Raw genomic sequence first — 13150 nt, 5'->3', positions numbered from 1 at the left:
GGCATAGGCTGAGAAAAGACCCAAGAAGTCCTTAAATTTACACCTCAGGCTAATCCTCAGCTTTGAGACAGCCTATAATAACCAAAAACAAAACAAAACCAAAAAACAGCAAATCCTGGGAAATGGGGAGAATCTGACTTTCAGAGTTATCACATGATTAAATTCAAAGATTCAGTTCTCACCAAAAAAATCACAAGGCATACAAAGAACTAGCAAAGTATGGCTATTAAAAAGGAAAAAAATAAACCAAAAGAAAACGTCCCAAAGAACGACCAGATGGCAGATCTACTAGACAAAGACTTTAAAACACAGACTTAGAGATGTTCAAAGAACTAAAGGAAGACATGGAGAAAGTCAAGAAAATGAACAAAATGGAACTATCAATAAAAAGACAGAAAACCTAAAACAAGAAAAATGGAAAGAAACTCCAGAGCTGAAAAGTAAATTAACACAAATGAAAAATTCACTAGAGGAACTCAAAGGCAGATATGAGCAGGCAGCAGAAAGAATCAGGGAACTTGAAGATAAAACAATTGAAATTATCAAGTCAGAGGGACAAAAAGAAAAAAAGATTGAAGAAAAGTGAACAGAGCCTAAGGGACTTATGCAACACCATCAAGAGGACCAACATATGCATTATAGGAGTCCCAAAAGGAGGAAAGAGAGGGAAAGGGGCAGAGAGATTATCCGAAAAAAAAACCTTCCCAAATTTGATCAAAGACATGACTATACCCATCCAAGAAACTTAACGAATTCCAAGTAGGATGAACTCAGAGATCCACACTGCAACACATTGTAATCAAATTGTTGAAAGACAAAGAATCTTGAAAACAGCAAGAGAGAAGTGACTCATCACATACAAAGGATGCTCAATAAGATTATCAGCAGATTTCTCATCAGAAACATTTGTAGCCAGAAGGTAGTGGGCTGATACATTGAAAGTGCTTAAAGAAAAAAAAAAACCTGTCAACCAAGAATCCTATATCCAGCAAAACTGTCCTTTAAAATTGAAAGAGAAATTAAGACATTTACAGAAAAACAAAAACTGAGGGAGTTTGTTACAACTAGACCTGCCCTGCAAAAAATGCTAAAGTGTGTCCTGCAGGGTAAAATGAAAACCTACTAGACAGTAACTTGAAGCTGTATGAAGAAATAAACATCCCAGTAAAGGTAAATACGTGGGCAATTACAAGAGCTAGCATCATTATAACAACAGTTTGTAACTCTACTTTTTGCTTTCTACATGATTTAAGAGATTAACACATTTAAAAACACACACATCAGTCTAAAAGCTAGTATTATTATAACTGGTTTGTAACTCCACATTTTGCTTTCTACATAACTTAAGAGACTAATGCATTTAAAAATGATTACTTTAAGTTGTGGGGAACACCATGTATAAAGACATAATTTTGTGACATCAATAACTGAAAGGGGTGGGGATGAAACTGTAAAGGAACAAAGATTTTGCATATTATTAAAATTAAGCTAATGTAAATTCAAAGTAAAACATTATAACTTTAGGATGTTAAATGTAATCCCCATGATAAGCACAAAGAAAATAGTTATAGAATATACACAAAAGGAAATGATAAGAAAATTATATTGTAACACTACCAAAAACTCAACTAAACACAAAAGAAGACAGCTAATGAAAGAAATTAGAGAAAAAACTTATAAAGTGTATAGAAAACAAGTAGCAAAATGACAGAAGGCCCTCCTTATCAGTAATTATGTTAAATGTAAATGGATTAAACTCTCCAATTGAAAGACAGAGATTGGCAGAATGGATTAAAAAAAAACTGTGATCCAATTATATGTTGTCTACAAGAAACTCACATTAGATCCAAATACACAAAAAAGGTTGAAAGTAAAAGGATGGAAAAAGACATTCCATGCAAATGATAATCAAAAGTGCGCAGGGGAGGCTATACTAATATCAGACAAAATAAACAATAAATAAAAAAAAATTACTAGAGACAAAGAAGGTCTAGATCTAACAGACATACACAGAACACTCTATCCAACGAGAGAATTCACATTCTTCTCAAGTGTACATGGGACATTTTCCAGGATAGATCATATGTTAGGTGACAAATTAAGTCTGAATAGATTTAACAAGACAGATGTCATACAAAATATCTAGCGACAACAGGATAAAGTTAGAAAATCAATAACTGCAGTAAAATGGGAAAATTCACAACGTTGTGAAAATTAATTAACACTCTTAAAACAACCAATGGATCAAAGAAGAAATCACAAGGGAAATGAGAAAATGAAATGCAAATCAAAATCACAATGAGATACTATCTCACATCATTACAATGACTACTATCAAGAAAAAAACAAAATAACAAATGCTGGCAAAGATATGGAGAAATTAGAACTCTTGCACACTGCTGCTGGGAATGTAAAATGATACAGTTGCTGTGGAAAACATTACAGCAGGTCTTCAAAAAATTAAAAACAGAATTACCATATGATCCAGGAATTCCACTTCTGGGTATATGCCCCCAAAAACTGAAAGTAGGGTCTCTAAGGGATGTTTGTACACCCATGTTCATAGAAGCCTTATTCCCAATAGCTAAAATGTGGATGCAACCCAAGTGTCCATCAACAGATGAATGGATAAACAATGTGGTATATACATACAATGGAATATTATTCTTCCTTAAAAAAGAAATTCTGACACCTGGTACAACAACTAATGAACCTTGAGGACATTATGCTAAGTGAAATAAGTCAGTCACAAAAAGACAAATACTATATGATTCCATTTATATGAGGAACCTACCTAAAGTAGCCAAAATCATAGGGACAGAAAGTAGAATGATGGTTGCCAGGGGCTGGGAGGAGGAGTGAATGGGAGTTATTGTTTACTGGGTACTGAGTTTCAGTTTTTACAAGATGAAAAGAATTCTGGAGAGAGATAGTGGCAATGGCTGCACAACAATGTGAATGTACTTAATACCACTGAACTGTATTAAAAATGGTTAAGACGTTACATTTCAAGTTATGTGTATTTTACCATAATAAAAAAATGGAAAAAATCGCTTAGAACTGTACACTAAAAAAAGTTAATTTTACCGTATGGTAATTGAATAAAATTCAAAAATATATGAGAAGCAAAACACTGAATTCCCCCAGCCTCAGCTTTTACACCTAGCAAACAAGGGATCCAAGAGTCTAAACCTTTCAAACAATGCTTTTTCACATTTTTGTACATTAAAGTTTTCAAATATATATAAAAGTACAAAAATAATATGAGAACCTCTGTGCCCACCATCCTGGTTTAACAACTGTGAACATTACTGATTCAGTTGAAGCCCTGCATACCCTTCCTGAATACCATTCAGCTCCTCCACTCCCTAACCAGAGGGAACCTTTCTTCTGAAGTAGTGGGAGTCCTTCCTGTTAATGTTTTTATACATTTATTACATTTGTATGTATCCACAAACCTTACACATTGTTGTTTCATGTTTATCCCATTAAACGATATACTATATATATACATATATATACCCTTCTGCAAATTACATTTTTCACTCAACATGGCTTCTTCTAATTATCAATGTTGATAACTATAACTCTATTTCATCTGTTTTTCACTGTTGTATATTATTCAATTGTATAAATATATCAGAAGTTATTTGGGGCTGGCCCTGTGGCCAAGTGGTTAAGTTCACACACTCTGCTTCAGCGGCCCAGGGCTTTGCCAGTTCGGATCCTGGGCATGGACCTAGCACCGCTCATCAAGCCATGCTGAGGCGGCATCCCACACAGCACAGCCAGAAGGACCTACAACTAGAATATACAACTATGTACTGGGAGGGGAGCCTTGGGGAGAAGAAGAAGAAAAAGAAAAAGAAAATGATTGGCAATAGATGTTAGCTCAGGTGCCAATCTTTAAAAAGAAAAAGTTATTTATACACTGTTACGTCAATGGACATCTGGATCTAGTCTTTCCACTTCAGCCAGCAACTACATGGAGATTTACTGTCTATGATTTGTATTATGAAAACAAGTGATCTATTTCCACCATCCCAGAGCCCAGGGCCCTTCCCCTCTGATACATCTTCTGTTTCCATAGCCCTTGGTTGAAAGTGTACAATTTTTTTTTGAGGAAGATTTGCTCTAAGCTAACATCTGTGCCAATCTTCCCCTTTTTTGGTGAGGAAGATTCACCCTGAGCTAACATCTATTGCCAATCTTCTTCTTTTTGTATGTGAGCTGCCACCACAGCATGTCCTCTGACAAGTGGTGTAGGTCACCACTTGGGAACCAAACCTGGGTCGCCGAAGCAGAGGGTGCCAAATTTAACTACTGGGCCACTGGGGCTGGCACTAAAAGTGTACTTTTTTTTGCCCACTGTGTGAGGCCCTGGAGCACAAGCCTGTCACAGAGCAGGGAATGCAGTCAGGATCTTACATTTTTTTAACCCACTTTTAAGAAAGCATGACAAAAACTGCTGAATCTAAGTGGAGGTAATACAAGCGTTCAGTCTACCGCCCTATTCACATTTACATATGTTTGAAAATTCTCAGAATAAAAGTTGGAAAATAAAAAACAAAGAAAAACAAATAAGTATAACAGGAAAGCTTGGCTGGCTTTGTGTATAGGCACAAAGATAATTCCCTGGTTGCAACTGGTGGTTTCCCACTTCCTTGTTCCGGACCAAATGGGGCCACACAACTGCAGAGGCACCAGAACTTTTTTTCCTTAGATTTTCAGGAAGTTGGCCAAAGCCCTCATCTGGAAGGTGCTCAACTAATAACAGGAGCTACTTATCTGAAAGCAGTTTTCATCCTGAAATTCTACTTATCTGAATGAAAGCAATTTTCATTCCCTGGGACCCTAATTCTAACAGTGACGTAAATGCACGGATAGTAAAGTGATAAGATGAGATGGTCAAATAAGAGGGCACTGTTTAAATACATCATATTATGTTCATCCAAATAATGAAATACTATGCAGTCATTAGAAATCATGCTTAGAAGAATACTTAATGACATGGGGAAATGACCAGGGTATATTAACTTTTAATATATTATAAAGTAGCATACATAGAATAATCCCAATTTTACTTTTAAAAATGGGTATTTACTCACAGAAGACTGGGAGGAAATTTCAGTGATGCACCACATAATGATGTTTCTGTCAACGAAAGACCGCATATACAATGACAGTCTCCTAAGATTAGTACCATTTAGCCTAGGTGCATGGTAGGCTGTATCATCTAGGTTTGTGTAAGTACACTCTGATGTTCACACAACGACAAAATGACCTAACAGGGTATTTCTCAGAACGCATGCCCACCGTTAAGAAACACGTGACTGTATACTATCATATTAACAGAGGAATTATCAGTTATTCTTATTTTCTTCTTTATTGCTTTCTGTAACGTTTGATGTTTTCCTTACAGGGACCATGGATTACTTTTGTAATGAGAATGAAACATTTCTACTTCTTCATTACCCACTGTATATATCTTGCCCAAACCTTATTTATTATGCTACACTGCTTTTTATTTATTTATTTTCTGGAATTGCTTTTGCCCAACATACAACATAGTAGATTCCTCACTTGGCTTCCCGTAAGGACTGGGTGGGCTGAGAAAGTAAAAAAGAGGCCCAAAATGGTCAGTCCCCATTTCTCTGCTGAGTACTGCTTTCCATGCTTCCCTAGATGAGAAAAGTTATCTGAATCTCCAGCATTTCTTTTACCCAGACATGACATGCATCCAAACAAGAGTTTAAAGCAGAGCAGCCTGAGAGAAGAAAAAAAAATAACAGCAGTCTCTCCTCTAGAAACCTTCAGAGAGACTTCCAGGAGAGGATTTGGGGAAATGAAAACACTGAATCAGAATATGTGGACCAAGACTGTAGAAGCCAAAGCTCCCAGGAGAGAACAAAATTGAATATGTACACGTGGGGAGGAAGGCGCTTCTATTGTGTGTGGAAGGGGAGGAGTCCTGTGAACAGCCTGAAGCCTCCTTCCCTCTTCTAGGCATTAAGGAAGTATGTGAAAGCCAGCAACCTGCCAGTTAGATGGCTCTAGGAAAGCAGACACCAGACCAGCATTCCGCATAACAAAGGGAGTGGGTCTCCCTGAATTGCTGCTTACTCATTATGAATCTTCTAGTTTCCTAGTCTCTTTCCCTTTTAAATCTGCAGCATTCACGTGTAGGGCTTTCTCTCCCTTGCCAAGAACTGTCTTAATAAAGCTGCTCAGTTCAGAGTCAGTCCCCCAATCGCCTTTTTCAGTAATGAGTCCAAACCTAAGCCAAAAAGCAGGTACATCCAAGGTGAAGGTGCCAAAAGGCTGCTCATTTTTGGGTTCCAGAGCAGCTGATCAGTTGAGCACTGAGAAGGGGGTGCTGAGATGGTAAAACCATTCCGACACATTACAACACGACAGGTTCAACCTGAGCCCATCTTGTGAACTCAGGACAGTCCTAGAGATACACGTCTCCCTGGGAAAAGTCCTGTTGTTTAAAAATTTGAGAGTACAATAAATGGGAACTAGAAAAAGAGAGGGTCACAGGGCTACGGAACTCTCATAATATCATGTGGCCCAAAGGCCAATGGGGCATCAATCTTGCAATGCCAAGATCATATGTCAGGCTGTCCTAATTCCCCTCACCCACCCCCATGCTTCTCTCGCCTACCTTGGTTCACACGTGGCCTACAGTCCTCTCTCCATCCAGCAATGCACCCCCTGCTCTCTGCAGCACAGATGAAATTTCATCTCATCTCCTTCAAAAGCCTCTCCAGACTGAGTCAGCAGATACTCATGACCAAATAATCCCACTTACATCAGAGATCCACTCCTCTCCATGTGTAACATGAAAATGAGCAGATTTAAGGGTTTCAGCATGGGGGGTGGTGTACTGTACACTTCCTGAGGCAGAGGATGTGCGCCAGCTCTCTGCTATGCACTTTTCTTACGAGGGTGGGGTGGGGGAAGAGTGCTCTGCCATATAAACTGCAATGCTTAGTGACTCACTCCACGAGTCCCCCGCCCTTGTAGCACACACTTGGATAACCAGGCACGTTAAGCAGTGGGTGTTCACAGGCAGCCAAACTGTCTGATCACAACTCAAAGCCAGGGAAATCTTAACAGCCATTCCCTTTTCCTTCATTTATTCCTTCAAAATACCCCAGTTCAGAGAGAGGAGAGTCCCAGAAGACCAGCTTCTCTAAAAGGCTCCCAGTTCCTTGTGAAACCAAGAATTTTACCCTCTTCTACAAACAGCATCCAGGATGCCAAAGAGCAAACTGAAAACTAGGATGTTGATTGCACTCAGAACCCTCTGTGGGATCCAGGGAGACTGGGAAGGAGGAGGCCATGCTTGCCACAACATGGTGAGGACACCCTCCCTCCTTCAGCCTAGATAGCAGACCCAACAGAAACAGGAAATTTCGAACCACCCCAGGCTGCCCAAGGCTGCCCCCAGACACAGGCCTGCAGTTCACATGACTGGTGGCATCTTCAGCCCCAGCCCTGTGATAAAGAGAGCTTAGCTTTCCTCCAGCTTCGGCTTTCGATGGGGGGGATAATATAGATGGACCCTGACATAGTACCTCTGCTCCAAGAACAGCAGTAAACACACCAGACACCTGCTCCCCTGAGCAGACGGGAGGCTATGGTCAAACTTCAAGCTCTTTCTAGGTCTTGGTCAAGCTGAGGGCTGCCAAGGCTGGAGCTGGTAAGTAGGAGTATCCTCTCCATGCTACTGAGAGAAATGTGGCTTGGGGTCCTGAGAGCAGCATTATTTCCAGAAGCAAAGGGCTCAGGTCTCCAGCTGACAAGTGAGTCCTGATGGCATAAGAATCTTGGCAAGGAGGTACAGAAACAGCTGACACACTAGTGGCTGCTCTTTTGTATAGTGAGTCTGTTATGGTTAATAACTAAAAAGCTGGGATTTTCTAGACGTGGGAAGAGACCAGATCATCTACAGGAAGCATCATCAGTGACCAAGAAGAAAGGACTGACTGCCTTTTAAGTTGCATCTGATATGAACACTTCTGACAGCTGCAGATGTTTCCCAAGCCTCAGGAGAAATAGAAAATCCCTGCTCTGATCCTTATGCCAAAAAGTGTGGCTATGAACTCTGTATATCTCTATCCCTAAAGACCACGATGATGTCACCAGGACAAACTGCAGCTTTCCAGAACCTTGCCCCTACTAAGGTATTCCTTTTAAGTACTGGAGAAATCTATCCCACTGCCTTCAAACTTAGTAACAAGGTCACTATCCTGTTGTACACGTGTAATGTCCTCCTCCTTCCCTCCCTTCTCTCCCCTTCCCTCATCTTTCTTTCGGGGCTAGATTTAATTGTTCTAAACTCAGGGTCAGCAAAATATAGTCCTCCTGTTATATTTGGGGTGGTTTTTTTTGACTTGGTAAAATATATATAACATAAAAATTTACCATCTTAACCATTTTTAAGTATCAGCGGCATTAAGTGCATGCACATTGTTGTACAACCATCACCATCATTCAGCTCTAGAACTTTTTCATCAGGTCCTTCTGCTTTTGTAAATAGTTTTATTAAACATGGCCAAACTCATTCGTTTACATATTATCTAGGCTGCATTCATGCTACAACAATAGTTATGTAGTTAAAACAGAGATCATATGGCCTACAACATCCAAAATATTTACTGTCTGGCCCTTTACAGAAAAAGATTGCTGACCTCTGCTCTAAACCAAAAGACACACTAGATTTCTAGTTTAAAATAGCACTTGGCTAACAGCCACTCACACAGCATCTCCCAGCTTTCCACTAAAATACGTGCAGAGGTACAGAAAAATATAAAACTCCCCAAATCACTGAAAACTTAGACTGATGGTCATCTTATTACTAGAATCTGGGAGAAAACTCTATTAACAATAAGGCTAATGTTGAAATGAGAAAAAAAAGCAATCTGTGGCCAATTCATGCGGCAGCCCCCAGAAACCTGAAACAAGGTAAGGAGACACCAAGTCCTTCTGCCATTATCAGCCTCATGGCTTAGAAATCGACAGTTCATCTAGTAACCAGCAAACTGGACAACCATGCCTCTACTACAGGGCGACTGCTTGCAAAGGAAATCAACAACTCCCAAATCTGATCTACATCCATTTGGAGACTCCTACTCTCAAAAAATCAAAAAGGCAGCATTGATGACATTGGTGCTGGCACACTGTGCCCTAGGAGTGCAAATCTTCACAAGTAAAACTCAGGTAGCAATGCATGTGGGAGGTTGTAGTTTTTCACATACTTTATTTGTTCAGAGTATCAGAGAACCTAGTAGTAGGGGTAAGCAATTCCACATGGGTCCAGCAGAACCCACTAGATGAAGCTGCTAGACACTGGGAAATGGGCTAGAAGCTATGTGCATCAATCTGACCGCCAAGAGTGGAGCTGAGAAGGGGTTCTAACCAATACCAAAGAGAACATGAGAATAGTCAAAGGCAATCTACATATGCGGTTGTTTGACAAATCATAAATAAATCCTCCTTTGAATATGTAAAATTATACCCCAAAACCAGTATGGTTAATATGAAAACTTCTGGCAGCAGAAGGGAAACGCATATCATTCTGAAGACTTGGAAGAAGCACAAAAGTCTGAATTTGGTGTCTGAACCCGAAGAAATATTTTACAAAACTGCATCCTCAACAGAATGTGAGAAAATATGGACTCTATGAAACAGGTATGGAAAGCCATCAAAACGAAACATATTTGGGAAGGAAAGACAACAAAGTGGCGTGAAAAGAGAGCTCAGCAAAGCAAGTAAGAATTACACAGAAATTCATATTGTAGCAGCAGAATTAAATTCCACATTGGAGATGGCAAGAGAAAAATTGATCAAATTCACAGTACAGAAGCCAAATCTGAATCTCTTGCAAGCACGCAGAGGAAAAGGAAAGCTGACTTCAGAAATCCAACAAAGGTGGTTAGGAGGAACACTACTAATATAACATACTAAATGGGGAGGTCAAAGGAGAAAACCCAAATGAACTTCTCAACAGATTCTCAAAAAGCATCAGCTAAATTCAATAACTGTTCCTGATTTTTAAAAAAAGACTTACTAATTTAAGAATAATTCCTTATCATTATAAACGACATCTAATCGAAACCAACAACCAACATCAGAGTTAATAGTGAAACACTAGAAATATTTCCACTAAAATCAGTACCAAAGCAAGAATTCCTGCCGGTACCACTATTATTTAACATTGTCCTGGAAGTTCTAGCCAATACAATCAGGCTCAAAGCAGGGGAAAAAAGTTTTGCTCTTTAAAATGAGATAAAGTTATCATATGGGAGTTTACACCATTAATTTCCAAAATAATCCAAGGGAAGCAAGTGAAAACTATTAGAAGAGTTAAGCACAGTGGCCAAATACAAAGTAAACATATGAAATCAAATCTTTCCAATGTACAAATAATAACCAGTTTGAAGATGTAATAAAATGATATCATAAATGACAAACTGTCCAGGAATGACTTTAGTGAGAAATATGTTGGATACACACACACACACACACACACACACACACACACACACCCCTAAAGAACATAAAAGAAAACTTGAATAAATTAAGAAATTTACCATGTCTTTTCCTGGATGGGGAGACTCAATATTGTAATGACATTAATGAAATTTTAGGTTTAAAGTAATTCCAATCAAAACTAGTAGGATTTGAGGGGAAATATGACAAAAACATTCTAAATTCATTCAGAAGGAAAGAAATGGTTCAGACTAGCTAAGAAAAAGGTATGGGTAAATTAAGAGGCTGGGGAGAATAGCAAAGAGAAATCTGACCTGTTGGCTGTTGCTAATAGAAGGGTACAAAACCGGTGGAGAACTCAACAGAGACATCAATGGAATAGTACAACAAGCCCCCAAAATAAACCCTACCATACATAAGAATTTATGTATGATAAAAATATAACAACAATAATCATAGGGAAATAGTTATTCAACAAATGGTGCTCAAATAAACCACAATTTGGGGGAAAATATAAGTTCTAACCTTACCTCATACCATTCGCAAAATGAATTCTAGATGAACTGACAGCTAAATATTTAAAAAATGATTGAAAAACTAGATTTTTTTATCTGATCTTAGAATGGGAAAATTCTTCATAGCACAGCGATATTTGCCACCCCAAAATGTGTCTCCTTGGCTTGCTCGGTATTGGTATCCTAGGCTGATTATTTTTAAGAAACAAAAGACTCAGGGAGAAACTTTGACCTTCTCCCATAATTGCCTACAAGAATTTAGATAGATGACCCGTTCAAGGAAGGAGCTATCACCATAGATAAGTATGGTAGAGCATGAACTAGATGTGGTAGATAGGGAGGAACCCAGCAAGACCTGTTTGATCAAAGTCCTCTCCATGTCCCATTGTCTCTGCAAGGCGTGGCAAACATTTGTTCACCAGATATTTATTCTTCTCATTCTTGTGAATTCATTCTTCCCTTTGAAATCTCAGACACTCAGCCCCTTCTCCTTAGTCTAGAATAACATATATATACCTCATTTTGCCTGACTGTTTTTGAAATCTCTTATATTAATGTGGATTTCCCATGTGTACATAATTAAATTTGATTTTCTTCTGTGACTCCGTCTTATGTCATTTTAATTATTCCACCAGCCAAAAGAACCAAGGAGGGAAGGCAGGGGAAGAATTTTTCCCCTTCTTGACAGCAGCAAGCATAAAAGCACTGGAAGAAATTACCATGGTCTAAAGGCAATCTAAACCAAATTGGTCTAAAACCAATCAATTTGACCAATAAAAACTTAAAATATACATCAAAAGCATCATCAACGAGTTAAAAGGCAATCTAGGGAAAATATTTACTGCAAAGGTGATCAAGAATTAATACTCTTTATATATGGACACGTCACACAGATCAACAAGAAGAAAAAAAAACCTGTATAAAAACTGGGAAGAGAACATGAAGTGACAATTCACAAATTAAAATATATAATGAGTAATAAGCATAATACATACATATTTAGAATTTTCTACAATGAAATTTGAAGGGAAAAAAAAACTGAGGAAAAGAGCAAGGAGAAAGAAAAAAAGAAGCCACCAGCGAGACGTGGGGGCAACTGGGGAGTACCTGGCTACATTGCAAAATGGCCCTCTTTACTCTCCCTTAGATTTTCAAAGGGCACCTTATTTATTAAGAACCTGTGAGGCAGGTTGGTTCATATTACGGAACTGGGTATGCTCCCTAAAGGTAATTGAGACAGGTAGTTTTTTTCAAAGTAGTAGGATAATAAGCACAGGATGGTCCCTAAGGATATATTGGTTTTACCCTAACCTGAGTGAGAGAAAGAATTCTGTGCCTTGGACACTGAAGGTACTGGTAGATAGCTCTTCAGGAAAGAACCACTCAAAACAGCCAAATGAGTAAAAAAGAAAATGGCTCAGATTCAAAGAGACACAGAACAGCACAGTATGAACAGACACAACACAACAAGCAATTCTGGTGCCACTATATGAGCATCCACAGAGATGAGGAGCCAAGAACAGGATAAGAGGCCTTCAGAAGCTGAAGGCTGCCAGGCTGCAGTTCCAAGAGTTGGAGATGTTAAAGATCAAAAGAGTACCATGCCCAAGGTCACTGTGGTGGTGGGCCATGTAGAAACCCCTTTCAATCTTAGACCCACGGTACAGATGCATGCATTCCACTGAGGCAGCATTTCTAGAGCAGTATTAGCAAGGCCCATGTCAACTGAGGGGCATATAAATGAAGCACACTGGGACCCAGCCAGAAGACCGGCAAACCCTCTTGTCAAGTGCACCAAGGGAACCCTGTGGAGAACCCTGCCCCTTCCACATCACAAAGAGAATTGCCAGCCCTTGCCCAGCATGAGACATGCAGCCTAGCGGGCACACCATACCCCTTTCCTGCAGTGACTGGGCATGCCTCCACGAAGCACATGCCAGCCTCTGCTTAGCTGGGAAGCAAACAAACTCACGTGTTGCTGGCACAGCAAAGGGCTATTAGAAAAAACAGGAGATGAGTATACAGTGCTAGTCAATGAACCCACAGAACACAGTGGCTTAAAGACCACAATAGTGACCATCTGTCTACATTCAGATTTATGGGATTTTAAATGGGATGCTTTCATGGTTTTAACC

At 39.2% G+C, this 13150-nt stretch overlaps 1 protein-coding gene across 6 annotated transcripts in view; it reads right to left on the bottom strand.

Annotated features, from left to right (window-relative positions):
• The window catches only part of TMEM164 (transmembrane protein 164), a 166700-nt gene that overhangs the window by 79662 nt on the left and 73888 nt on the right, over nucleotides 1-13150 (bottom strand). The window contains exon 1 of one of the 6 annotated variants that reach the window (XM_044764241.2): nucleotides 6668-6830. The exons of the other annotated variants lie outside the window; for them this stretch is intronic. The gene's annotated coding sequence lies outside the window, so the exon portion shown is untranslated. Of the gene's footprint in view, nucleotides 1-6667; nucleotides 6831-13150 lie in introns of those variants that run through there. 6 annotated transcript variants of the gene reach the window in all.

This window comes from Equus asinus, chromosome X (genome assembly GCF_041296235.1).
Source record: "Equus asinus isolate D_3611 breed Donkey chromosome X, EquAss-T2T_v2, whole genome shotgun sequence".
NCBI lineage: Eukaryota > Metazoa > Chordata > Mammalia > Perissodactyla > Equidae > Equus > Equus asinus.
The sequence above is the reverse complement of the archived record's forward strand: the minus strand, read 5'-3'. Positions and strand labels throughout refer to the sequence as shown.